Consider the following 26,441-nt stretch of genomic DNA (forward strand, 5'->3'; position numbering starts at 1 on the left):
GTATGCACTTGAGTATTTGCTATGCCTTTGGAGTCTTCTTCCTACTCACTCCATTTCCAAGTAGAGTTCCTCACTTTGTAAGTAGGAAACAATCCTTGCTTCACATACATAGAGTGCTTGTTGCACTGGGATGTGCACAGGCAGGGTTTTTTCCATTAATCCCATGCCATGTAGATCTCTGGAGCAAGGCTGACCTACTCTTTCTTTGTCCTTCACCAGTTCCTGTATTCAGTGCAGATTCTACCAGCTACAGTCTTTTATGTAATCCTTCATCTGACTGGCAGAAATAATGAATAGCACTGGGCCTTCCTTAAGGCATCAGCTTTGGAGATTCATGCACGGGGCACCCTACTCTGTACCAGCTCTTTTGGAGTAAATACCTGTGTCTGCAAGCTCCCAAGCAAGCTAAATGTGATGTCATTTTCCCTCTTTTCTTGAATTCCTTTATGTGTGCCATATGGCAAGGCCCTGAAACAGCTTATACATAATAATTTGTTGCACACCTGTCCTTGTCAAAAGTGTTAAACGATCCCTTCTAATGTTTCCAGGTGACTGGATACAGGAAGTAAAATCTGGGTAGATTTAGTAGTGCAAGATGTTAGATGTGTGTGGAAGTGGCTCAGATTTGTGTATCCTTTCCTCACTGATAATGGTTTTTCAATCCATCAGTTGTTCTGTTGTTTGTTTGGAGTTTTTTGTTTGTTTACTGGTTTGGTTTTTTTTTCTTTTCACTGAGAAAATCTGTCAATATTTAGTTTCCTTTCCCGTGGGGGGGTGGGAGGAAAGTCTATGAAAGACAAAGTTTAAAGTGACTTTATGCCTCTTCCCCTTTTCTTTAACTGTGAATATCTTTTTTATTCAATTGAAGAAAAGCTAAAAGGGAAGAAGTTTTTTATAGTATTTCAGGCTATAATGAGCTATGATTTTTAGAGCTAAGAAAACAGTTTTAACTATTGATGAGGTGGATCTAAAATATTTTTCCTAAGCCTCCCTAATAATTTATGAGGTGGTTTTAGTTTCCAGGTTTTCTTCGTGTTGAATAACTTCTAAATCAGACTGTTGTGTGGTGCTAAATCTTAGAGAGATCTAAGTATAGTAGGTCAGAAACTACATGGTATTTTTATCCAGTCCAACCTATATTCTTGTCAGAAAGCCACACCAAATTTATTTAGCAAGACCTATTTTCTGTTCAGCCTGTGTTTAGCATTGCTTTTTACCACTCTTCTTCATTTCCTTGTTGATTATGTTCCATGGCATTTGTGCAAGACTGATACCAAGCTAACCTACTGGTGTCACCCTATTTTCTTGCTGTAAATTATATTAGGCTGTTCTGTTTTCTTTGCAGGCTTCTTTGGCCTCGGTGCTTACTAAAAATGAACATCAGTGTTTCAGGAGCTTGTCATCTCGTTCTGTACAAATTCTTAGATGCTGGCTGCTTAGTTCTGCAGACATTAAAATGCTTGCTTTTGGAAAAGAAATCTGGCATTTTTCAGTCCAGTGATTGGGGTAAAAAAAGAAAAAGAGTAGGATCTTTTTTATTTCCCCCTTTAGATGCTAAGCAATGTGGTTCTTAGCCTTGTAAAAAGCTTTCCTAACATGGACTCTTGCATTTCTGCAGAGCTAGCACATCTTCACAGAATTACAACATAAGGAGAGAAGAGAGAGTGAACAGGAACTGGTTGCCCAGGGAGGTTGTGGATGCTCCCTGCCTGGAGGTGTTCGAGGCCAGGTTAGATGAGGCCTTGAGCAACCTGTTCTAGTGGGAAGTGTCTCTGCCTATGGCAGGTGGTTGAAACTGAATGAGCTTTGAGATCCCTTCCAAACTAAACCATTCTATGTATACTTGTTGCCACTGTAGTGACAATAGCAATCATTTTAAAAGGTAACATTTTATTAGCCAAACAGTAATCAATTTTGCTGTCTGCTGCCTGCATTACCAGGATTGATTACATGTACTGTTAATACTATGCTTTAAAACCCTATTGGGAAGTAGAGTAGCCACGAGTTGTGGTCTGCAGGATTCATTTTCTTTCTTATTTTTTCACATTGTGACTGAAAGAAGCATCTAAAATTCCAGAATTTTGGACAGAAGCTGTTTGAAAAATACAAGTATTAGAAATACTATCTTCCAGGATCTGAAGGGGGGCTACAAAAACGCTGGGGAGGGACTTTTTAGGATATCAGGGAGTGACAGGGCTAGGGGGAATGGAGCGAAGCTGGAGATGGGGAGATTCAGCCTGGAGGTGAGGAGGAAGTTGTTGAGCATGAGTGTGGTGAGAGCCTGGAATGGGCTGCCCAGGGAGGTGGTTGAGGCCCCATGGCTGGAGGTATCACAGTATCACAGTATCACCAAGGTTGAGGCCCTGTCCCTGGAGGTGTTTAAGGTCAGGCTGGATGAGGCTGTGGCCAACCTGCTCTAGGGTAGGGTGTCCTTGCCCCTGGCAGGGTTGGAACTGGCTGATCGTTGTGGTCCCTTCCAACCCTGACTGATGATTCTATGAAATACTGTGTTTGTCATACAGGTGGCATTCTGATGTTGCCCTTTCACAGATCTCGTAGAATGCCAGGGGCTGGAAGGGACCCCAGAAGATCACAGGAATTACATAACAGCTTTCTGCGTTTCCTATCAGGAGCCTACTGAATATTTATGAAGCTTGAAGATCAATTATTGTACATTTTAAGGCAATCTGTCAGTAACTTATTAAAGATTGTCAAACTGCAAGTTGCTGCTGAAGTGACACGGTGCTGGTAATTTAAGGTACTCAGGGCAGACAAGTGAGTTTCCAGGTGCAGGGATGCACCCAGCGAAGGAAAGCCTGCCTCACACGGCTGTCAAAAGGGCTTGTAATTGAGGCAGGGGAATTAGCTATAGATAGAAGTGGTACACCAGGTCGTGATGCCAATTCCCAGTCACTTGGCAAGAAAGCCAAGGTGTTGTAACAGGTACCTTGTGAAACAGCTGCAAGACATCTCAGACAGCAGGATTTTTCTTTTCATCTAAAAGCCATCAACAGCAGAGACTTCAGCTGCCCGTGCAGTGCCTCAGAGCTCCTGCAGCAAGCCTGCCTCCCGTGATTTGAAAGGCCTGTCAGGTAATTTTAGGGTGATGTTTTGTGTATTTTGTAAGGAAACAGCCATTTATTCTTTTGGGATTATTTTTGGCAGGGTTAGGTAGTTTTCTAGTAGCCTCTTAGTTTGCTGGCAGGGTGTTTTTAGTGTGCCTTTCTGTATTTGATTTTTCTAATTATTTTTGCTTTCCCAAGCTTTCAGTTCATAGAATCATAGAATGGTTTATGGAAGGGACCTCAAGGTCCATCCATCTCCAACCCCCTGCCATAGGCAGGGACACCAGACATGAGATAAAACAACAGAATTCATAGAATCATAGAATGGGCTGGGTTGGAAGGGACCTCCAAAGGCCATTTAGTCCTACCCCCTATGCAGTCAGCAGGGACATAGACTCATAGAATGGTTTAGGTTGGAAAGGACCTCAAAGCTCAGCCAGTTCCAACCCTCTGCCATAGGCAGGGACACCTCCCACTAGAGCAGGCTGCTCAAGGCTTCATCCATCCTGGCCTTGAACAGCTCCAGAGAGATCTCTCATCACATTGGGTGATTCCGTGCTCCAGAAGCTCCCTGGGCAACAGGTTGTTCAAGGCCTCATCCAGCTTGGTGTTGAACACCTCCTGGGAGGTTGTGGAGCAGAGAAGCACCCAATGTGATCAAAAATCACATTGGGTGCTTCTCTGCTCCACAACCTCCCTGGGCAACCTGTGCCAGTGTCTCACCACCCTCACTGCAAAGAACTTCTTCCTAACATCCAGTTTGAATCTCCCCCCAGTTTAAACCCATTCCACCTTGTCCTGTCATTACAAGACTTGTCAGTAGTCCCTCCCCAGCCTTCCTGTAGCCCCCTTCAGATACTGGAAGGCCACTATAAGATCTCCTCAAATCCTTCTCTTGCTGGTAGCATTTGCACTGTGCTCTGAAGATCACCAGTGGCATGGCAGTGTTTTCAGAGGAAGAGGCAGATGTGGAATGCAGTTTTAACCCTGGCAAAGAAGAAGACTGTTGGCGTTGAGCCACATGGTGAATGTTTGCATTTAGCTGCGGATTGAAACGTTAGGTGAACAATATTAGAGTTGTAAATTTACTTGGGTCACGTTTAAAGAAGTGTTAGTGCTGCTGAGGAAACTTTCCACAAAGTTTAAAAGGGAAAAGAGGCATTTCCTCCTCTGGAAAGCAGTTCTTGCCCGACTCCAGAGTGGTGTTTACTCCATCACGTGGCCAGATGCTTTGACTCTGCTAAGAAAGCTGAATCAGAGCTATTGCGCAGCTTCTGAGTCAGCTTTCCAAAGTTTATTCAGAGTTTGGTTCTTTCATTTGGTTTTGTTTCATTTAATTTTTTTTTTGTTTGTTTAATATATTTTGTTTTTTTAAAAGCAATCCATAAAAGAAGACCTAGAAATTTTACAAGGCTTGTTTTTGCTAGGCTGCATCGTGGAGAGGTGTTAGAAGAACTGCTTCTGTCTCAGGAGATGAAGAAAGAGAGCATCAGGTCTTTAATGATAAACTTATGCTTCTCATTTTAAATTTGAGTTAGATTAATGCTTTGGATTAATTTATGGTTTGTTTTCTTTTAACAGAGTGACTCTGCCAGTGGGTAGTGCTTAAGCACTGCTACAATTTACAGGTCCCCTGAAACATGATAGGCTAAAGCATGTTCTTACCCACTGGTTTCTGAGAGAGTTACAAGGCTGAGCACTGAAACAGAAATAACTGGAGGCATGGTCGTATGCTTTGGTGCTTGCTTGTGTGTGATATCTTGAGTGAAAGCACTGAATTTTGTTCCTGACTGTTGTTATCCTACCAATAGTGACTGGAAGGGGGGTGAAACCCAAAGAGAAGTTGTGGCTTTCTGAGGAAGTGGGCTTTCTGTCCTCAGGTTTGGAGTTGGACAAATACAGCTTCTAAACTATTGCTTGTATCACCATCAAACAGATGGTCTGAAATATTTCAAGAGATGTATGATGAGAAGATAACATGTCTTTTCCAGCAGAGACTCTCAGATCCAGAAGAGAGAGATCTAGGCTATGGCATTTCCTTGCCTTTCCTTAAGCTGGCTGTACCAAAGGGAAGGTTGGTTTGGTTGCCTTTCCTTAAGCTGGCTGTACCAAAGGGAAGGTTGGTTTGGTTGCCTTTCCTTAAGCTGGCTGTACCAAAGGGAAGGTTGGTTTGGTTGCCTTTCCTTAAGCTGGCTGCACCAAAGGGAAGGTTGGTTTGGTTGCCTTTCCTTAAGCTGGCTGTACCAAAGGGAAGGTTGGTTTGGTTGCCTTTCCTTAAGCTGGCTGCACCAAAGGGAAGGTTGATCAGACCGAAGCCTGCTGGGTCATATTTCTATGAAGGTGGAGAGTGTCAAATGCTTTATGGTTGCTGATGTTTCATTAAGATTACACCAACCTCAGCAGCTTGAAAGAGATGATGATGCATCTGCATGATTTCTGTGCAGTAGCTGAAGTAGGAATGTGCTTAAATCCTGCCTGTATCCGAGGCTAAGCACCTTTCTCTAGGGAGCATTTTGGATTCATGCTCTCTTCAAATTAGGATCATAAGCCCTTACTTTCAAAAGGAGAGCAAAGGTCAACCTTTGCTTTCAAAACCCAGGAGGTGGCAATGGTTCTGGTTCCTCTTTTGTCATTAGCAGAGCTGTTATCCGCTAGACTGCTCACCACGTGTGGGAGACTTCAACCCAGCTATCCTCCTTCCTGAGGGGATTAATGCCCATAATTCTTTCCATCAGAATGTGTTTCATAATCATCAGGCTGTTGACTAGTGTGAGGCAGTGTGGCTGTCAGAAAGACAGGCTAAATGTGATGGTATAGCCCAACAGGAAAGGTGCAGGATGACTGAGGACTAAGGTGTTTAAGAAAATCATCCCAAAAAGCAAACTAGTAATTTCAGAAGTACAAGAGAAGAATATGCAGGATGATTTTTGCACTGTGGATCAGAATCTCTTCAAAGCTGTATGAGTGCCCTCCTGGCGATTCCCAAATCTTGCTTGTAAGTAGATACAGAATTTGGACTTGAAAAGGATAGCAAACAGAACATCACAAACTGTGGAATAAAATAATGTGCTTCGTAAGATGTTTTGGTCAGCTGCTAAAGGTAAACAGAAAAATCAATGGCAAACATTAGGGGAAAAGGTAAATGGCACAGAAAATGAAGTATCTGGGAAGTATGTGTACATACATATTATGTACATGGAGATGCACATTTATGTCAAGATGCTAAAATGTGCCCCAAACATTAAGTCCCAAAAGTTAGAACCATAGAATCAGTCAGGATTGGAATGGACCACAAGGATCAGACAGTTCCAACCCCCTTGCCAGGGGCAGGGACACCCTACCCTAGATCGGGCTGGCCACCGCCTCAGCCAGCCTGGCCTCAAACACCTCCAGTCGTGGGGCCTCAACCACCTCTCTGGGCAGCCCATTCCAGCCTCTCACCACTCATGCTCAACAACTTCCTCCTCACATCCATCTTGAACCTACTCACCGCCAGCTTTGCTTCATTCTCCCCAGACCTATCACTACCTGAATATCCTGAAAAGTCCCTCCCCAACTTTCTGGTAGGCTCCCTTCAGATCCTGGCAGGCCACAAGAAGGTCACCTGGGAGCCTCCTCTGCTCCAGACTGCACAGCCCCAACTCTCTCAGCCTGTCCTCATAGCAGAGCTGCTGCAGCCCTCTAAGCATGCTCGTGGCCCTTCTCTCGACACACTCCAGCATCTCCACATCCTTCTTGTAATAGGAGCTCCAGAACTGGATGCAGTACTCCAGGTGGGGTCTCAGCAGAGCAGAGCACAGCAGAGGGGGAGAATCACCTCTATCCACCTGCTGGCCACACTTCTGCTGCTGCAGCCCAGGCTCTGCTTGGCTTTCTGGGCTGCAAGTGCACACTGCTGATACATGCTGAGCTTCTCATCCAGAAGCACCCCCAAGTCCCTCTCCTCAGGACTGCTCTGAACAGTATTTCCAAAGCTCCTGAGGTAGCTTTTCTTATAATAATATTTTAGTGGAGACTTTGTGTAAACAACCATTCAGGTTTGCTTATTCTTTCTTTTGCAGAACATTAGTGCAGAACCTTTGAAACATTCTGCACTTTGCTTTGATTTTAATAAAAATGTAGATGTTGGTTTGTACATTGGGAGAATTGAACTAATAAAAGAGGCAAGGCAGATAAATTAGATTTTATAAATCAGATGAATAAAGATTGGCTTGTAAGAGATGAGAGTAAAACAAAGCTGTGCTAATAATAACCACAAGTCTGCACCTGTGATGGTGTGGTTTGTTGTAAATATTTTCACTTCAGTTTCATTCCAGTGTTGCTTTTGCAGTTAGGAGTTGTTTGTTGGTTTGGTTTTTAATTTTTTCAGACCTGTTTTTGGGTTTTGGTATGTGTGTACTGCTTTGGTATGTGTGTCTGCTCCTCTCTGATGAGAACCCACCTGGAGTACTGCATCCAGTTCTGGAGCCTCTGGTATAAGAAGGATGTGGAGATGCTGGAGTGTGTCCAGAGGAGGGCCACGAGGATGCTCAGACGGCTGCAGAAGCACTGCTGTGAGGACAGACTGAAAGAGTTGGAGCTGTTCAGCCTGGAGAAGAGAAGAACATCCATACCCTACTGGAAACACTATTTTTGACACATCTTAGGATGCCATTGGCTCTCGTGGCCAGAAGAGCAAAAGTTTCCTGGGAAGTGCAATGCCAAGCACAAATCCAGGCTGGGCAATGAGTGGCTGGAGAGCAGCCCTGAGGAGAGGGACTTGGGGGTGCTGCTGGACGAGAAGCTCAGCATGAGCCAGCAGTGTGCACTTGCAGCCCAGAAAGCCAAGCAGAGCCTGGGCTGCAGCAGGAGAAGTGTGGCCAGCAGGGCCAGGGAGGGGATTCTCCCCCTCTGCTGTGCTCTGCTGAGACCCCACCTGGAGTACTGCATCCAGTCTGGAGCTCCTATTACAAGAGGGCTGTGGAGATGCTGGAGTGTGTCCAGAGCAGGGCCAGGAGGATGCTCAGAGGCTGCAGCAGCTCTGCTGTGAGTGGAGACTGAGGGAGTTGGGGCTGTGCAATCTGGAGCAGAGGAGGCTCCCAGGTGACCTTCTTGTGGCCTGCCAGGATCTGAAGGGAGCCTACCAGAAAGTTGGGGAGGGACTTTTCAGGATATTCAGGTAGTGAAAGGACTGGGGAGAATGGAGCAAAGCCGGAGGTGAGTAGGTTCAGAATGGATGTGAGGAGGAAGCTCTTGAGCATGAGAGTGGTGAGAGGCTGGAATGGGTTGCCCAGGGAGGTGGTTGAGGCCCCATGGCTGGAAGTGTTTAAGGCCAGGCTGGCTGAGGCTGTGGCCAGCCCAATCTAGGTTAGGGTGTCCCTGCCCCTGGCAAGGGGGTTGGAACTGTCTGATCCTTGTGGTCCCTTCCAACGCTGCCTGATTCTGTGATTCTATGATATGTAAAGTTAGGATAGTGTTAAGCAATAACATATCCTGAAATAAAATCAGGTACATGTGCATTAAAACAAAACATATAGGAAGAGTTTTTTTTAGATGTGCCATTCATTTGAGTTTTGATTTTCAAAGTACCTACCTTGCACTTGAGCTGCACCCACTTCAGATAGGAGGATATTTACAGTCAGGTTTTTCTGGTAAAGCTCTTCTGTTCTGTTGTTAGGTAAAAAACTTGCACAAACAGGCCAACTGACTGAAACTGTAGTTTATGTTGTCAAAGGAATGGAAGGAAATAGCTGAAGAGCTGCTGCTGTCAAATATTTATGTGAAAGAAGTCTGTTCTGCTCTTGCAAGCTCTTGAAGGGACTTTTTTGACTTTACTAGTCCCCTCAAATGTTGGTGTAGCCTTGTAATATGGTAATAATACAGGCAACAAGTTTCCTAATGGCTGGGCTATTCTTATCAAATCTTTCTTTGTAACTACATCTTTCTAGAGTTTGTTCCCCATCCTGTCTTTCTAGGACTGGCCTAATAAATTTGGCACAGAGAGTTACACCTCTAAGACTGCCATTTTGCAGCCCACACTTCCTTCTCCTTCTGCTTGTATCAGTGGGTATAATTGCTATTCCCTGTCTTTTTCTGGTAGTGGTTCTGCCTGCTGCTCTTCTGTGGAGATGTGCAACTCCCTCAGAGAGGTGTTACTGGGCAAGTACAGTCAGCTTCAAATAAGCAGCTCTTCTCTGCTGGCTTCTGAGCAGGTGGCATCTTTTAAGCAGCTGACATATTATCATGGCTTAGGCAAAAGTAAGTCATGGGTAGACCTAGCACAAAACAGCTTCTTAGCAGATGCGAGTAGGGTACAGAGCTGTTGGTTGTGGTTATGTGTTGCAAAGATCCAAGAGAGCCAGTGGCATCCTGGCCTGCATCAGGAATGGTGTGGCCAGCAGGAGCAGGGAGGTCATTCTGCCCCTGTACTCTGCACTGCTTAGACCACACCTTGAGTGCTGTGTTCAGTTCTGGGCCCCCCAGTTTAGGAGGGACATTGAGATGCTTGAGCGTGTCCAGAGAAGGGCAACGAGGCTGGGGAGAGGCCTTGAGCACAGCCCCACGAGGAGAGGCTGAGGGAGCTGGGATTGGTTAGCCTGGAGGAGACTCAGGGGAGACCTTATTGCTGTCTACAACTACCTGAGGGGTGGTTGTGGCCAGGAGGAGGTTGCTCTCTTCTCTCAGGTGGCCAGCACCAGAACAAGAGGACACAGCCTCAAGCTATGCCAGGGGAAATTTAGGCTGGAGGTGAGGAGAAAGTTCTTCCCTGAGAGAGTCATTGGACACTGGAATGGGCTGCCCGGGGAGGTGGTGGAGTCGCCGTCCCTGGAGCTGTTCAAGGCAGGACTGGACGTGGCACTTGGTGCCATGGTCTGGCCTTGAGCTCTGTGGTAAAGGGTTGGACTTGATGATCTGTGAGGTCTCTTCCAACCCTGATGATACTGTGTACTGAAGTTCTATACTGTGTAAGAAAATATGTTGGGTTTTTGTTTTGGTTTGGTTTTGGAGGTTTTTTGATGAGAGAGCTATAGAAATAGGAAAAATATTGCCTGAACTGTGTGTCACTGTAGTTAAAGAAGAATGATTTCCTCTAATCCAGCTGTCAGCAGGGCACAGGCTTTGCTAGGTTCCATTAACCTTTTTGTTGAGAATAGAGGAAGGAGTTATTGGAAATTCCAGGAGCTCTTTTGCCAAACATCACCTGGTGTCAAGTCAGAGATCTTCCCAGGCAAGTGTCTTCATCAAGAGCAGTGTTGAGACTGTGATAGAGCTACCTGTTTTTCTCAGAGAAATTAAAGAGTAAAATTTGCTTTAGAAATAGAAATACTTCAGAATTAGAAAATGTAACTCTTGGGAGTTCTACAGAGAAATATAATATTGAAAAATATAGAAAAGAAAAAAAAACTTTTCTGTGATCATATTTTGTGAAGAATGATGCTTTAAGGTGATTTATAAACTTTTTTATGGCCATTTGAACTGTATTTTTCTCTGTTTCTGGTACTTGACCAGCTCTTCTTTGTACACCACCTGTGACATCAGCAGGAAAGTGCAGAGTTTTGCTACAGGACAGTGGGGGCCAGCCTGGAGTGGGTGCAGAGAAGGGTGATGAGGCTGGGGAGAGCTCTGGCAAACATGGCCTATGAGGAGCAGCTGAGGGAGCTGGGGTTGTTGAGTCTGGAGAAGAGGAGGCTGAGAGGGCACCTTAATGCCCTCTACAACTACCTAAAATGAGGTTGTAGTGAGGCTGGAGCTGGTCTCTTCTCCCAGATTACTAATGATAGGACAAGAGGAAATGGCCTCAAGTTGCATCAGGGCAGGTTTAGGTTGGCTGTTGGGAGGAAGTTCTTTCCTGAGCAGGTGGTCAGGCACTGGCACAGGCTGCCCAGGGAGGTAGTGGAGTCCCCATCCCTGGAGGTGTTTAAGAGGAGAGTGGATGTGGTGCTTGAGGCTATGGTCTGGTGATGAAGGCTGCTGGGATGAAAGTTGGACTGGATGACCCTGGTGGTCCATTCCAACCATAGTGCTGAGATGTTGTGCTGAGGGCTTTGGTTTAGTCAAAGACCTGTCAGTGTGAAACTAATGATTGGACTTGAGGAGCTTGAAGGGCTTTGCCAAGCTAAGAATTTCTGTGATTCTGTAATTTTTGTGTTTGTGTGGCAAGCAGCAAGAGAACAAGGGGACAGGGTCTCAAATTGTGCCAGGCTGGATGTTAGGGGGAAGTTCCTGCCAGAGAGAGTGATTGGCATTGGAATGGGCTGCCCAGGGAGGTGTTGCAGTTGCCGTCCCTGGAGGTTTTGAAGCCGAGCCTGGCTGAGGCACTTAGTGCCATGGTCTGGTTGATTGTCTAGGGCTGGGTGCTAGGTTGGGCTGGATGTGCTTGGAGGTCTCTTCCAACCTGGTTGATTCTATGTTTCTACATTTTATTATCTCAGGAACATGACTTGAGTTTTTCAAATGCTAAAGCAGCATCTATACCTTTACTGAGTGTGTTTATAAGTACAAACCTTTATGTCTGGGTGGAGTGCAAGTTGTGTTCCAGCTGAGCTTCCTAAACTTTGCTGGGTAAAACATTGCATGCATTAGTAAGGATCTTGAGTGTTTGCAAATTGGACTGCTCTGTCTCCTTTAGTTTTTAAATAGTTTTAATTAACTGCACACAAGCAGGAACCAAGGCCTGTGTTGGATGAAGCTAGGAAAGAGCTATAGAGACACCTGTGCAATTGCTTACATATCTGAAAAAACTTGATGCATAAACAAGTGTCAAAAGAAAGCAGTTCCTTAAGGGGGCACAGAGACTGAGGAGACAGAGCTGTTGAAGAGCATTGCAAAGCAGGGAGGCTTGTGGCAGATAGGGGAAGAAATAAATCAAGTTGCAGCAATGAAGTTTCATCTTGGACAAACAGAGTTTTCTGGTGGGAGCACTGAAAGGTTGGAAGAGTTGTCTGTGGGGACAAGGGCACCTCCGTTGCCCGAGGTCTTTAAGAGCAGGTTCGATTGCCTGTGTTGTTACTGCCAGATAGTTTAGTTATCATGCCCTGGGGCTGAGTAATGGACTGCCTGACCTTTGGAGGTTTCTGACGTCCCTCCTTTGGTTAACAGACCTCTAACTAGACATTGCACAGGTTTTAAACAGAGTACATAACTGATACATGCTGAAACCTATTTTCCACCTCTGTAACCTCTTTAGCAGTTCTATTTCAAATAGAATTTGTTATATCTGTGAGAAAGGCCATGGTGCCAAGTAAAGAATCACAGAATGACAGAATTAACCAGGTGGGAAAAGACCTCTAGGATCATCGAGTCCAAACTGTCACCTAACCCTTCTAATTCACTAAGCCATGGCACTGAGTGCCTCATCCAGTCTCCTCTTAAACACCTTCAGGGATGGTGACTCCACCACCTCCCTGGACAGGCCATTCCAATGCCAATCACTCTCTCTGGCAAGAGCTTCCTCTTAACATCCAGCCTAGACCTCCCCTGGCACAGTTTGAGACTGTGTCCCCTTGTTCTGTCACTGATTGCCTGGGAGAAGAGATCAACCCCACCTGGCTACAGCCTCCTTTCAGGTAGTTGTAGACAGCAATGAGGTCTACCCTGAGCCTCCTCTGCTGCAGGCTGCACACCCCCAGCTCCCTCAGCCTCTCCTCACAGGGCTGTGCTCCAGCCCCCTCACCAGCCTTGCTGCCCTTCTCTGGACATGTTCAAGCACAGGGCTTCAAGGAGACCTTGGTGTGGCCTTCCAGTATCTCAAGGAGGCTACAGGAAGGCTGGGGAGGGTCTATTTACAAAGTCTTGTAATGACAGGACAAGGTGGAATGGGTTTAAACTGGCAGAGGGGAGATTCAAACTACATGATAGGAAAGGGTTGTTTGCAGTGAGGGTGGTGAGACACTGGCACAGGTTGCCCAGGAAGGTTGTGGCTGCTCCCTCTCTGGAGGTCTTCAAGGCCAGGTTGGATAAGGCCTCGGACAGCCTGTTCTAGTGGGAGGTGTCCCTGCCTATGGCAGGGGCCTGGAACTGAATAAGCTTTGAGGTCCCCTCTAACTTCAACCATTCTATGATTCTATGACTGTAGGTTGAAGTTTGGTAGCCATGTCCAACAGCAAGCCTTGTAATCACACTTAATGTCATTTCATCTGTGAGCATGCATTCCCTCATGAAAAATGAATTTCTCAGTGAGCCCAGCAGTAAGAGCAGGTATTCAGCATGACCTGGTGGTTGTATATCTACATGGTAAATGTGAGAAGAAAACATGTGTTTTTCTGTTGCTTCATTAGCAGTCTTCTTGACCATGGGGAAACTGATGAACTGGGTAGTTCCCATGACTTTATTAGCCATAGCTAATGAATTATTGTAATAGCTAAAGAGTATGCCAGCACTTACTGACAGCAGCTGTGACTTCATGTTGCTGGATGGTTTGCAGAGCAGGTGACAGCTACTGGGATTATGTCAAAATGCAAATTACTGTGTTCTCCAGGTAAACAGGAACATGCCAAAAAATCCTTCCATATGCTCAGTGAAAGAGTGCCTGGTGGTTGTTTGGTCAATGCTTGAACATTGAGTGCCAGACCACTGGCACAGGCTGCCCAGGGGGGTTGTGGAGTCTCCCTCTCTGGAGATACTCAAAACCCGCCTGGATGCATTCCTGTCTGATCTGGTATAGGTGAGCCTGCTCTGGCAGGTGGGTTGGACTGGATGAGCTTTGGAGGTCCCTTCCAGCCCCTGACATTCTGTGATTGTGTGTAGTAGCAGCACTTAGAAAAGTACAGATAGTGCAAGAAACACTCCTGAAAGGTCTTCAAGCAAAGCCTGGATGAGGCACTCAGTGCCATGGTCTGGTTGCTTGGCTAGGGCTGGGTGCTAGGTTGGACTGGATGAGCTTGGAGGTCTCTTCCAACCTGGTTAATTCTATGATTCTATGACATATGTCAAATTTACATTGCATAACAAGCAGTGGTGGTCTTTTGTGAGCACTGAGGACACTAGTATGTTTGAGTCAGTATGACTGCATGTCTTGCAACAACCATGTTAAGGTTTGAGAATGAAGTTTCCCACCAGTAGAAGGACATTTTTCATCTCGTTAGTATCGCTAATGTCTTTAATGGTAAAAGCTTTACAATAATTTTTAGGCAGGTAGTCTTTGCAAGGTGACTCCTTCAGCTGATTATGAAATGTTGTGTTTCATTTCTTTGTAAGGCCTGGTATCATTTTTAGTAACCAATCTGGATTTACTTGAAAAGCAGAACAGTGCCATTTCATAGATATTTTCCTGACATGTACAACTTCAGTGTTTGCAACAAATGCTGTTGCAGTTTTCCAACAGAAGCAGGACAAATGTTCAGATGTTAAGAGAAGAAACCCAAATGGTAATTTTTTTAAGGTAGTTTCTAGAATGTGAATTCTTGGGTTCTTTTGAATGGGATTAACGTTTCTCTCACCAGTCTACCATTTCTCTCCTTGTTACCAGTCCTGCTGTGTTGAACGTGAGGCAGTGTCCTCTGACTCTAGATGGCAGTCACTGGTAGGCAAAGGGAAGGATCCTTCTGGGTTGCTTGGCTTGGGCCCTGCAAGTCTCTGCATCTGTAGGCTTCTCTAGCTGGATTTTTTATGGTTTTGGATAGCAATAAACATGTCACCTCAGCTTCTCTCTCTTCTGAATTGCAACAGAGATACTGTGAGAGATGAGAAGAAAAAACAGGGGCAAAAGAATAAGAGAAACAGAAAATGTTGCAGTGACGTGTTCATGGAGACCTTTTAGTAATGCTGACAGAAGTGATTTCTTTTATGTTGGCAAAACCTTATCCTAGATTAACAGAAATACATTTGTTTATTATGGGAGAAATACCAATTTCCCCTAAATTCAGTTTCAAAGAGTGAAGTTGACCTAGCTGCAACCAGAGACGGCAGGAGCAGAGGAATGTGTGATTGTAATCTCGTTTTAACAAGTGAGGAGTTCCTCAGGGTCTCATGGGGGCATGCTGTTAGCGAAACAGTTCGTTTTGCTTGAGACATCATGTCTTTCACTCTCCCCCTACCTTTGCAGTACCCATCCTCTCTGAATTTCCAAGCTCCTTCCCATAATTTAACAGGCAATTCCTTCATACCTGTTAGCAATCTGCCTTTCGAATCTCTATTCTATCTCTTCTCTTTAAAGCAGGATATGCTTTGATATTACTTTTGCCTCTTCCTTCCCTTGCCTGCTTGCCTTCCGAAGTTGCCACTACTGAACAAGATAATGTGAAGTTGCAGTTAAAAAGGTCACAGCACTCTAGCAAAGGAACTGCAGTTTCTCAGTGCTCGCTGCGTAGGGACGCTTGCAATTCACGAGGTGAATACAGCTTGATAAGAAAGCTACTTGTAATAAATACAATTCAAACAACAGGAAATCATCTGGAGATCTGATTGTTCTCTGCTTTCCCACGCAATGCCAAATTACAGCCTTGTTTATACATATGTGCAAATCCCAAGAAGCTCTTTGAAAAGGGCTGGAGTCATTCTGGCTTTACAGAGGTACGCTTAAGATCGAGTTTTGGCCTTCAGTTTCAGTAACAAGAAAATTATTTACTGTTGTATTGGTTATTGTATTAACTACAAGCAGCACTGGAGAGACTGTGATCCTGGAAGCACTTTGCAAGTATTTGGTAGGACGTATTTTGCACTAAAAATGAATAGCTGCAAATCATAAGATTTTCTTCTTTGCTTAATAGAATCCTAGCAACAAGCTTTTAATTTCTTAATGCACTGGTTTAACTGTGGGAAAGTGCTGATTTTTGAAAGGAAAGGTGCCTTGGTTGCAGAAGAATGAAAAATCAACCCAAGTTTTAATCAGAGCTGTATTTTCACGTGTTTGTCATGAAAAATAATGCCAGTGGTTTATGTTGAGTTTTGAAATTCGGAGTCAAGGGCATTTGCAGAGCCAGTCTGAGAAATGTGGTGTATCATTTGTGAGGGAAAGCTTTCTGAGAGCTAACAGTAATCCAGTGCAGTTTTCTGTGTGAAGTTTATGTACAAGAAAGACAAGATAGAGATAATTTTGGTATTATGTCAAGATTGTGTATTAGGATGGCACATATCAGTGCCCCTAATAGATTGCAGAGTGCAGCAATGATGAAGAGAGATGCTTCCTGTTCCTAGCCCTGCCTTGGGCCTGATAGGTAACTGTGGACAAATCACTCCTTCTGTCTCAATTTCTGTCTGTAAAAAGGATAATAATATGTCTATTATTTCGTGTTTCATTTTGAGGTCTAAAGGGAATACACAGGAATGAAGTGGTAGGAACACGATGCGAAATACGAGGTGGTGAAGTAAGCATCGGTATCAGAGACAGCTTGGTACTGGCACCTGATTAGAAAATTATTGATTCTGCTGTTCTTTTCTGGTGAGGGTATTGCTATGTACTTGTTCACAGGATTGCAGGGGGAAAAAAAATCTTCCTATGTCTTATGCCTATCTTTCAGCTTCTCATTCAGAAATTGCCATAAGGCTGTTCTGCTTTTATTCCTACCCATTACCATCCTTGCGAGGGACAGTTAAAGCGGTAGCTAATGGAGGAGAAGGACAGCAAAGGTCTGTCTGTCTTTTTCTCTGTCTCCTCCCTTTCTGTGTCTCTGTCTCTCTTTGGCCATTGAAAATGTAGGTCATATTGCATCACCATAAAATGGAACAGTCAGAAAGGTGTTTGAAAAACGCTGACATCCTTAGCCTGGGGTGCATGGCAGTGTCCTTTGTTTACATTGAGAATAGTATTGCACCTGTGTAAGAACCAGCATCTCTGTTAAGGTTAGTGGTACCTAAATTATGAGTCAGATTTTAAGATGACTTTCATCTGCCTGCAGTCATTTAAAATTAGACAGATAAAATACAACCACTCACAATAATGATCTACGTGAGGAGCTAATTTGAAATCTTTAATCTGCAATAGCTGTGACGCTGTAGTTTGAATAATGTTATCTTTCACAGAGGGGCTCAGTAATAAATCTTGCAAATCATGTTAATCATCTGCTCTGCATTGCCTTGATTAGCTGTGCCTTACAGTCTTGAAAAGTATGTTTATATGATACAATTGTATATTCTTTTAACGTGACTGTTTTACTTCATGCACCCCGTTGGGGGTGGAGATGAGCAGACAGTGTGAGGTTGCAGCCCACAAGGCCAATCGCATCGTGGGCTCTATCAAAAGATGCATTCGTTGCCAGCAGATCTAGGGAGATGATTCTGCCACTTGGCTCTGGTAAGACTGCACCTGGGTACTGTGTCCAGCTCTGGAGCCCTCGACACAGGAAGGACATGGACCTGATGGAGTGTCTCCAGGGGAGGGCCACGAAAATGATGGGAGAGTTGAAGCAGCTCTGCTACTAGGGCAGGCTGAGGGAGCTGGGGGTGTTTAGCCTGGAGAAGAGAAGGCTCTGGGGGTACCTAATCGCCGCCTTCCAATACCTGACGGGGGCCTGCAAGAAGGCTGGAGAGGGACTGCTTACAAAGTGATAGGACATGGGGCAGTGTTTCTAAATTAGAGAAAAGCAGATTTAGATTGGATGTTAGGGGGAAAAGTTCTTTGCAGTGAAAGTGGTTGAACACTGGAGCAGGTTTCCCAAAGAGGTGGTTGAGATCCCATCCCTGGAGATACTCAAAGTGAGGATTGATGGGGCTCTGAGCAACCTGATCTAGTTGAGGATGTCCCTGCTGACTACAGGGGGGTAGGATGAGCTTTGGAGGCCCCTTCCAACCTAGGTAACTCTGTGATTCTATGAAATTAACTAATCAGGGGTTTGTTTATTTTTTGAAAGGGAAAATCCTAATGTCCAGCATCTTACTGCTTGCTGCTAGTCTTTTGTTGTTTGTGTTTCTGCTGTAATGCAAGTTGTGATTGGTATGAAAGAGTCCTGTGGCACAGAATGCAGAGCACAGATTTTTCTGCTCTACAGTTGTATATAAATACCATTTTAAAAGGAGTATCTGAATATAATTTCCACTGTCCTTATTTATCTTAGGTGCAGTAAACTGATGTGTTTTATGGATTGAACTTTCAGATGGTGGCATAAATCATGCTGCAAGATGCAGGTGTTCTGAAATATAAGACAAGATGCTCACTTACAGTCTATTTTTCATTACTTCTGAAACAGAGTATTTTTTAACCTGTCTGTTCTGTGCTTTGTGTGGTTGTACTTAAAGAGTTGAAATGCAGTCTGCAAAGGCTTCTTTATGACTTTGTTAGTCTTACTGCTGGAGAAAACTTCTGAATTAAAAGACAAATTATTGGAAGATAAAGGTAAAATTAGTGATAACATGGTTTGTGGGGCAAAATAAGGAATGCTATTAAGCATTCCTTAATGTTGCTATTAAGACAAAGGGAAATGACAGTAGTCATAATTAAAACCCTTCAAGTGCACTTTGCTGTGCATATTTTTGGGGGGCAATTTTGGTAAATTTATCTAGAATTATCTGAAAGTTGTTACTGTCTAACCATTGACTAAGATTTTAGTTAGTTGTTAGTTTAGTTAGTTGGCCCTTCTCATTACCTAGGAAGGTACCTATGCATGTTTGAAAGAGCTTTAAAAGAACTTGTATCGTTCTTGTAGTTTTGCACTGAATATTCTGATGCATTTCCATTTGAACAAATAATAATAAATATTGAGGTAATTCTGAGTTTATACAGGCCCTAAGAGGAGATGCTGAGGGAGCTGGGGATGTGCAGTCTGAAGAAAGAGGAGGCTCAGGGCAGAGCTCATTGCTGTCTACAACTACCTGAAGGGAGGCTCTAGCCAGGTGGGGTTGGGCTCTTCTGCCAGGCAGCCAGCAACAGAACAAGGGGACACAGTCTCAGACTGTGCCAGAGGAGGTCTAGGCTGGATGTTAGGAGGAAGTTGTTGTCAGAGAGAGTGATTGGCATTGGAATGGGCTGCCCAGGGAGGTGGTGGAGTCACTATCCTTGGAGGTGCTGAAGCAAAGCCTGCATGAGGCACTCAGTGCCATGGTCTGGTTGATTGGCCAGGGCTGGGTGCTAGGTTGGGCTGGATGAGCTTGGAGGTCTCTTCCAACCTGGTTGATTGATTTTGTGATTCTATATTAGTATAGAATCACAGAATTATTTTAAAGAGACCTTTATTATTTAATTATTTTAGTTATTCTATATTTAATTATATATTACTAGTATACATCTATTCATTATTATATATGTAATTATTCATGACTTATTAATATATTTTGTTATATATTTAATTATGTAAAGAGACCTTTAACATCATAGAGTCCAACCATTTAACCCAGCACTGCCAGGTTCACCACTAAACCATGTTCCTCAGCACCACATCTACACAGCTTTTAAATCTCTACTGAAATGAAGACTCCACCCCTGCCCACTGCCCTCTGCAGCCTGTGCCAGGGTTTGACAAACCTTTCAGGAATGAAACTGCCTCTCCTGCCACAACTTGAGGCCATTCCTTCTTGTCCTATGTCTTGTTCCTTGGGAGAAGAGACCGAGCCCAACCTGGCTCCAACTTCCTTTCAGGGAGTTGTAGAAAGCAAGAATGTCTCCCTCACCACTTTGATGTGGCATTGAGCTCCCTTGAAGTCTGTGCTGGACCTTCCTGGGAGGTACACAGAAACTATTTGAAGTCTTCAGATGCTGCAATTTTGTAACTGGCCTTTGTGGAACTTGTTGTAGTGTCTAATGTGGTATTTATTTCTTGAGCTGTGATGATGTAAAGAACTGTGTCTCCCAAACGGAACAGGAGGGCCAGTTATGTAAGTGGTAGAGCTTACAATTTTGATACCATCTTTGACCCATTGAGGGTCTGTAGTTAGTGGATGCAGAGTCAGTCTCCAGCACAAACCAGATTAGCCTGAGAATTGCTGTGATTTACCCTCGTGTTACTAGCTAGCCACAACAGCAGCCCCTGGCCTTGGGTTGTTCAGCTCATGTTCTTCCAACGCATACCTCCTGCACCCATCTTTCCAAGGAGCAGTATAAGACCTCAGTAGGTTATTCCCATAAACAGAATACCTAAATGAAGATCAGTATTGGTATGATTACACCTAGCATGCCCAAATATTTGTTTATATGAATGTCAGTGTAGTATTTTATCTTAAATTCAGGTGTTTAGTAGGCAACAAAGGAGAAAGAGTGTTCCAAACTCTAAGCACGTGCTTTGGTGCTTGTTTCTAACAGCTGAAAAGAAAGAGTTGAAGGAGTTTGGATAGATGAGGAACCGGTTTTGATGCTCTCAAAAGTTAGGAATGACTTTAACATGTGCATTTACATCTCCTTTATTTTAACAAGTTGATTTGCAATTACAGTTTTCATGTAAATATATTCCCCCTCACACGGATAGTACACATTAGTCATTGTAAGTGTGCCTGTATTATATTTTAACTGGCATATAGCTTTTGCCCTGCCAGGCTGTGGTTTCATGTCCTGTGGAACAGTAATTCTTCAAAGTGTCAAGCAGTCATTGCAGCCAAGTTGCTGTGATAGTCAGGCATCAAAAGTGACATAGCACTAAGGTCTCTTTGCTGGTTTGAAATGCAGGCCTTGTGCCATTTTCTGGGATTGCTGCTTTGACTATTTTTGCCATCTTTCCATCTTAGATCTAGCTCTCCCTCTTCCACAGTGTGAAAGCACTTACCCTCTGGAGAGTAAGGTCCTCCTGCCTTGTCCTCAATCATCCCATCGCTTCCTTGCATTACTCTTTGCTGACAGTTGTGGTTGTAATTGACCTGCTGTAGATTCTCAACAAAAATCATTCCTGGTTTTTGCACCCATTATCCACAGAAAGAGTTCTCTTTAAAGGGTCATTAAGCTGTCACTTTACTCCTTTGAAACTTATTCTCTTAGCTCCCTTCAAACTCAACTCCAGATGTAATCCCTGCAGCAAAATTCACAGGTGGTGCTGTAGTATGCTCTGATCTCCTCTATGCAGGAATACATTTTTTGCTGATCCTTCCTTCACCCTCATCTGGTCCACTTCTTGTACTTTGTACACTTACTGCCCTATTTCTGCATTTGAGAGCCTTTGGAGAAGTTTTCTGTTGTATAGGTAGCTTTTGCTTTCATTTTTGCACAAAGCAATCAATTTGCATCTTATATAATAACATTTATGTCAGGATAAAAGAAACAGCACTTTGCATGCAGAGCCTTCATATCCCCTAAAGAAACTCGGCTGGGGATGAGGGATTAAGTTACTTCCAAAGCAAGGAGGTCATATGCTTGAAATGGTTGGGATCCCTGCGAAGGGGATGGTCTTGTATAAAGTCACTCTTCTCTCCTAAACAAATGAAAGAGAAAAAGGATTCTTGACAAACACTGCATTGCCTTTCCCAGTGAGCAGCAGCAAGAGCTGAAGGGAAGGTTTGACACTGTAGTTACTCAGTGAGATTTGTATGTTTAAGAAGGAAATAACCATGTTTTCTGAGGCTTCTGCATGTGCAGAGATTTGTTAACTACCATTTTTATTAACCATAAAGCAGAACAATAATTGCAACCAGCAACAGAACAAGGGGACACAGTCTCAAGTTGTGCTGGGGGAAGTATAGGCTGAATGTTAGGAGGAAGTTCTTCACAGAGAGAGTGATTTCCCATTGGAATGGGCTGCCTAGGGGGGTGGTGGAGGCACTGTCCCTGGAGGTGTTCAAGAAAAGCCTGCATGAGGCACTTAGTGCCATGGTCTGGTTGATTGGCTAGGGCTGGGTGCTAGGTTGAACTGGATGATCTTGGAGGTCTCTTCCAGCCTGGTTGATTCTATGATTCTAGGAGTGAGAGGAAATAATAATGGACTTTCTGTCCTGTGTTGTCCACTGAAGACAAGAAAACTTTGGATATTAGGGAGTGACTAGAACATAATTAAGCTTGGGTGTGCTTCTTAGGATCAGGTATGTCACTGAGCAGAGTAAAAGTTAGAAAGAGTAAATATATCCATAGGTGTTCGCAGAGAAGATAGTGCCAGCTACCAAGCTGGAGGTTAAGAAGGGAAAAAAGCCAAAGGGGTGTTATCCTCAGTGCACAAGGAAGGTTTAAAGACTCAAACTCAGTTTGCAGACAGCTTCCCAGAGGAGCAGTAGAAGCCAGGGGCAGGTTTGTTCTGCAGGCCTGTGGGACAGCATGGATGCCCTCTTGGACTGCATTCCTCTCGTCTGGACTTTAATCCTTCGGGGGGAAAAAATAGTTTTCTCCGAAGTGTCATCTGGTCCCGGTGCTAGACTGGCTTAGTTTTTATCTGCCTCCAAGGCTTTTAGGTAGGTGAAAAAAACCCTGACCAGGTTAATTTCAAAGCACTTACCAAAACCAGGTTTTGGATCTTTAATGTAACCTGTGGACAAGCAGCAGTGGGTGTAAGCTGCAGAGCACAGGAGGTTCCAGCTCAACACAAGGGGGAACTTCTTTACTGTAAGGGTCCCAGAGCACTGGCACAGGCTGCCCAGAGAGGTTGTGGAGTCTCCTTCTCTGGAGCCTTTCAAGGCCTGTCTGGATGTGTTCCTCTGTGATCTGTGTTAGATAGCACTGTCCTGCTCTGGCAGGGGGGTTGGTCTCGATGATCTGCTTGGGTCCCTTCCAACCCCTAACATCCTGTGAGCCTGTGCACAAGGACGATTAAAATGTAGGTTTGGGGAGTTTGGAAGTTTTAACAGGGCTTTGGCTTAGCTTTAACCAATTAGACATTGATTTATGCTGCAGCAAAGCAAACTGGGCTTAAATTTGATTTATATAAACAGTGAGTTTATAAGTATTGAATGAAAGGTTTGTAAAAACCTGTGCTTGAGCTGATAAAAGCTCCTGTAGTGGGAAAGGCCTCAACCTGTGCATCTCTCTAATTTGTGTTGGATTCTTCATCAGGGGGCACAGTAATAGTCCCTAATGGCTGTTCCGGGAGAGATCGTTTTTAGCTCTGCGCGTTCTGTGACACAGCGGTGCAAATGTCAGTGCCTGTGCACCCAGAGCCCCTGTGCTGGAGTTGTGCTAGAATTCTAGACAAATCCTCTGCAGAAAATCCAGCACTGGTGTGTCCCCAGCTTGTGACACGGACACACAACCGTCTGCTTGGAGGTCTGGTCAGCAATAGTCGATGTAAGTGCAGTAACTGGGCTGAAGATTGAGATTTCATCCAATGCATACCTTTCTGCTAATGTCAGGCTGCCATTTAAAGAGCTGCTCTGTGCATAAGAGAACATAACAGCTCCCTGCTTACTTCTCAATTCTAAATCCATCGCAGAAAGTCTGTTTGTAAAACTGACAGAATGCTTCAGAGCAGGTTTTTAACAGATGCAGATGTTGCCCTGAGCCAAAGATAAGGTTTCAAACGCCTTATTGCTGTCCTCTTCTTGTTTTCTTTCAGAATTAATCAGGTACAAGTTAGAGAAAGCTTCCAACATCTGAACAGATGAAGATCAATTGATAAATCGACCCAGCGATCCACCATACTTCTAAGGTACTGTGACATACTTACCCAAATATTTTCCTTAAGCATAATATTCACATACTTTAGATGTGAGAAGCGTGGAGAACAGGATATTAGCAGGGTTGCAAAGCGAGCCTGAAGTGTTACCAGATGCAGAGGAGAGGTCTGGCTGGTTGTTGGTTGTTTTTAAGAAGCACAGGTGTTTAATATAGGTTTTGGTGGGAAATAAAGTGACCTTACAATCCACCTAAAGCAAGTTCAATGCATTTGGCAGACTTAACAAAGGTAAGAGGGAAGTGGATCGTGTCTTTCAGTCACTTAGACGAGGTGATTTGTACAAGTAAGATGTGGTAGGCAGGGAATGTTTTACCTTTCTTTTGTTTTTTACAGAAGTAGACTTCTTTTCCAGGAAGAGTTATTGTTGTCTGTTTCTGTGTTTGCATGATATTTTGAAGCATGTGAAGGCAGTTCGGCTCTGCTGTATACCATACCCTGCCAGCTGCATCAGTTCTCTTTGTCTTACAAGTTTAGAAGGTACAGCTGTAAACTGAGGCAGACTGTACAGTTGCCTGACACAGTGGGGTTATTCTTCATGACCAATGCTCCTGGCAGAACGTTAGGAAAAAGAGAAAATGATGATAATAAACAGAAACTTTTGGCTTGAATCCTGCTAGTGCAGATTATTTTATCAGGTACTGCTAATAATATTGAAACAACATCTGTTCCTTTCTCTATTTCCCTTCTGTTTATCTCTATTCTTTATCATTCATTCCACCTTTCTGGATATTTCTTTGCTTGATGTCACAAAAGAAAAGACTTCTCTCTAAGACTGTGTTTTTCTTAGGCACAGACTTGAACAATGCAGTCTGTTAGAGACTGCATAGCTAGTATTTGCTGTGCAAATCACCTTTAATGGCTTTTAAAATAGCTTGCAGCAGCTAGGGCCATTTCTTGTACACCTTGTTTCAGTGGTAGAGTTAACCTGGGCTCGAGAAGAGCCAGGAACATTTGGCATGATGTAGCCCCTGCAGCGGGTAACATTGGAAGCTCTAATGTCTGAAGTTGCTGTGACAAAATGCTTCCCTGGATTTTCCAGCAGCCTGAGAAGTGCCTGTATCAGTGAACCCAGAGTACCTGCAAAAATTCTCCTTACTATCTACTTCCTTGCTCCTTGCCACTAAATAAGTGTCACATTTGTCATGTTTTCATATAACCATAGGAAGGTCTCGACTGGAAGAATTCTCTGGACATCATTGGATCCAGCCTTCCATTGAAAGCAGATTGAGGCTTGGCCAAGCCAAGGGTTAAATATTTCCAGCAAAGAAAAGTCCACCACTTCTCTGGGCAACCTGTTCCAGTGTGTAATTGTTCTCACAGTAAACACTTTTTTCTTGTATCTGACAGAATTTCTGAAGCAACTTGTGCCTGTTGCCTCTTGCCTTGTGTTTCCTGTGAAGAAATTGCCATCATCTACTCTATACTTACCTTTTACTTATTGGAAAGCTGTGATTACAGCTGGCTTGAGCCACCTCTTTAGGCTGAACAAACTGAATTCCTTCTTATTTCTTCTGTAGGTTTTCCCATCTTCTCATCACTTTGCTGGCCCTCTACTGGACCCTGTCCAGTTTTGTCTTCCAGCCTGACACAGTCTCTGTACATGATAACACTTACTTCAAGTCTATCTGTTGTCTTCTAAGTTTTGAATCATCTGCAGACTCGATGAGGATAAATCTCCTCCCATAATTCAGCTCATTTTAAAAGGTACTGGATAAGACTGAGCACAGTATTGACCCACAGGAAATTCCATTTGTATCTGATTGCCAGTTTGATATTGAGCTACTACCACCCTTTGAGCACAGTAGTTTAGGCAGATTATCAGCAGTCTCCTGGTCTACATCCATGGTCTTTCACACTAGCACTCTTGCATGCATCCTATCAAGTTCCACAGACCTGTCCAGATCTGATTTGTGTGGTATTTTATTGCTAATGTAGTGTGTCATCAGTTCAGCAAACAGCAGTCAAATGTGAGAAGAATGGTATAAATATAAATTGCCTTGTACCAGGGTTCTCAAGATCTTTAGTCTGATGTTAATCAGCATGTCAGGTTCCTGAGGGTATGAGGACCTGGACAGCTTCACATCATAGGTAGGCCTAATTGTGGTCTCAAGGAACTCTTGAGTGCTTGGAGCCAGAGTCTTCTGCCTCAATGAACTGCTGTGGAGCAATGTAGATGAGCTGGCAAGAAACCAGGAAGGGTACGAAACCTTGTATGGCAGTTAGTTTCCACTGGAAGAGGGTTGATATCAGACTGTTCCCATTAAGTGCTTTGATTTCAATAAATGGGAAGTCAGCACTAATGCTGTGTTGCAGCTGACCTGAATAACTGCATATTTTAATCATTCCAAATTGTAATATCATATTCTCTGCATGGAAATCGGAACTTAAAAGGTCATACCCACTTCTGATTCCTCTGATTAAAATAATTCCTCTGCATAGTTAGGTTGCCAAAGTTGCTTTAGCATTTCCAAATTCAAAAGGTGATTTCAATACCTTATGTTAAATTAATAAACACTAGTTTGATTCAGTAGTGGTTAACTAGAGGTACTTTGTGTAGTTTTACTTACTTAACACTTGAAAACTTTGTGTAGCTATTCAGTGTTTTCATTGCAAGATTCTCTTCCAAGATTGACCATATTTAGTGACATCTAAAAAGGGCAAAAAAAATCTGTGTTTCTGTATTCCTTATACTCCTTACTCTGCTTTAGATCTCTAAGCCATCCATTCTTGCAGAAATGTGGCTTTCATTTAAGACACGTTTGCTAGTTAAGTAAAGAAAGAAGTGGCTTAAATGTTTTGCTAGATACTGTGTGTTTTGTTAACACATGGCAGTGACACTGCTTTATAATTCAGGAGTAAAACTGCACTAACTTCTGTGTAGTCAATGTGATGTTTGGATTAACATCTATCGAATTCTCATCCTAATGCAGAATTCTTTGCAGGTTGACAT

The 26,441-nt window shown here is 43.8% G+C and overlaps 1 protein-coding gene across 5 annotated transcripts in view; it reads left to right on the forward strand.

The window, feature by feature from the left end:
* The window catches only part of ATXN7 (ataxin 7), a 198,002-nt gene that overhangs the window by 82,417 nt on the left and 89,144 nt on the right, over positions 1 to 26,441 (forward strand). For 2 of the 5 annotated variants that reach the window (XM_064156998.1, XM_064156997.1), the window contains exon 2: positions 23,372 to 23,464. The gene's annotated coding sequence lies outside the window, so the exon portion shown is untranslated. Of the gene's footprint in view, positions 1 to 23,028; positions 23,104 to 23,243; positions 23,465 to 26,441 lie in introns of those variants that run through there. The other 3 variants (XM_064157002.1, XM_064157001.1, XM_064156999.1) reach the window with 2 other exon arrangements.

The sequence above is a fragment of the Pogoniulus pusillus genome, chromosome 16 (genome assembly GCF_015220805.1).
Source record: "Pogoniulus pusillus isolate bPogPus1 chromosome 16, bPogPus1.pri, whole genome shotgun sequence".
Lineage (NCBI taxonomy): Eukaryota > Metazoa > Chordata > Aves > Piciformes > Lybiidae > Pogoniulus > Pogoniulus pusillus.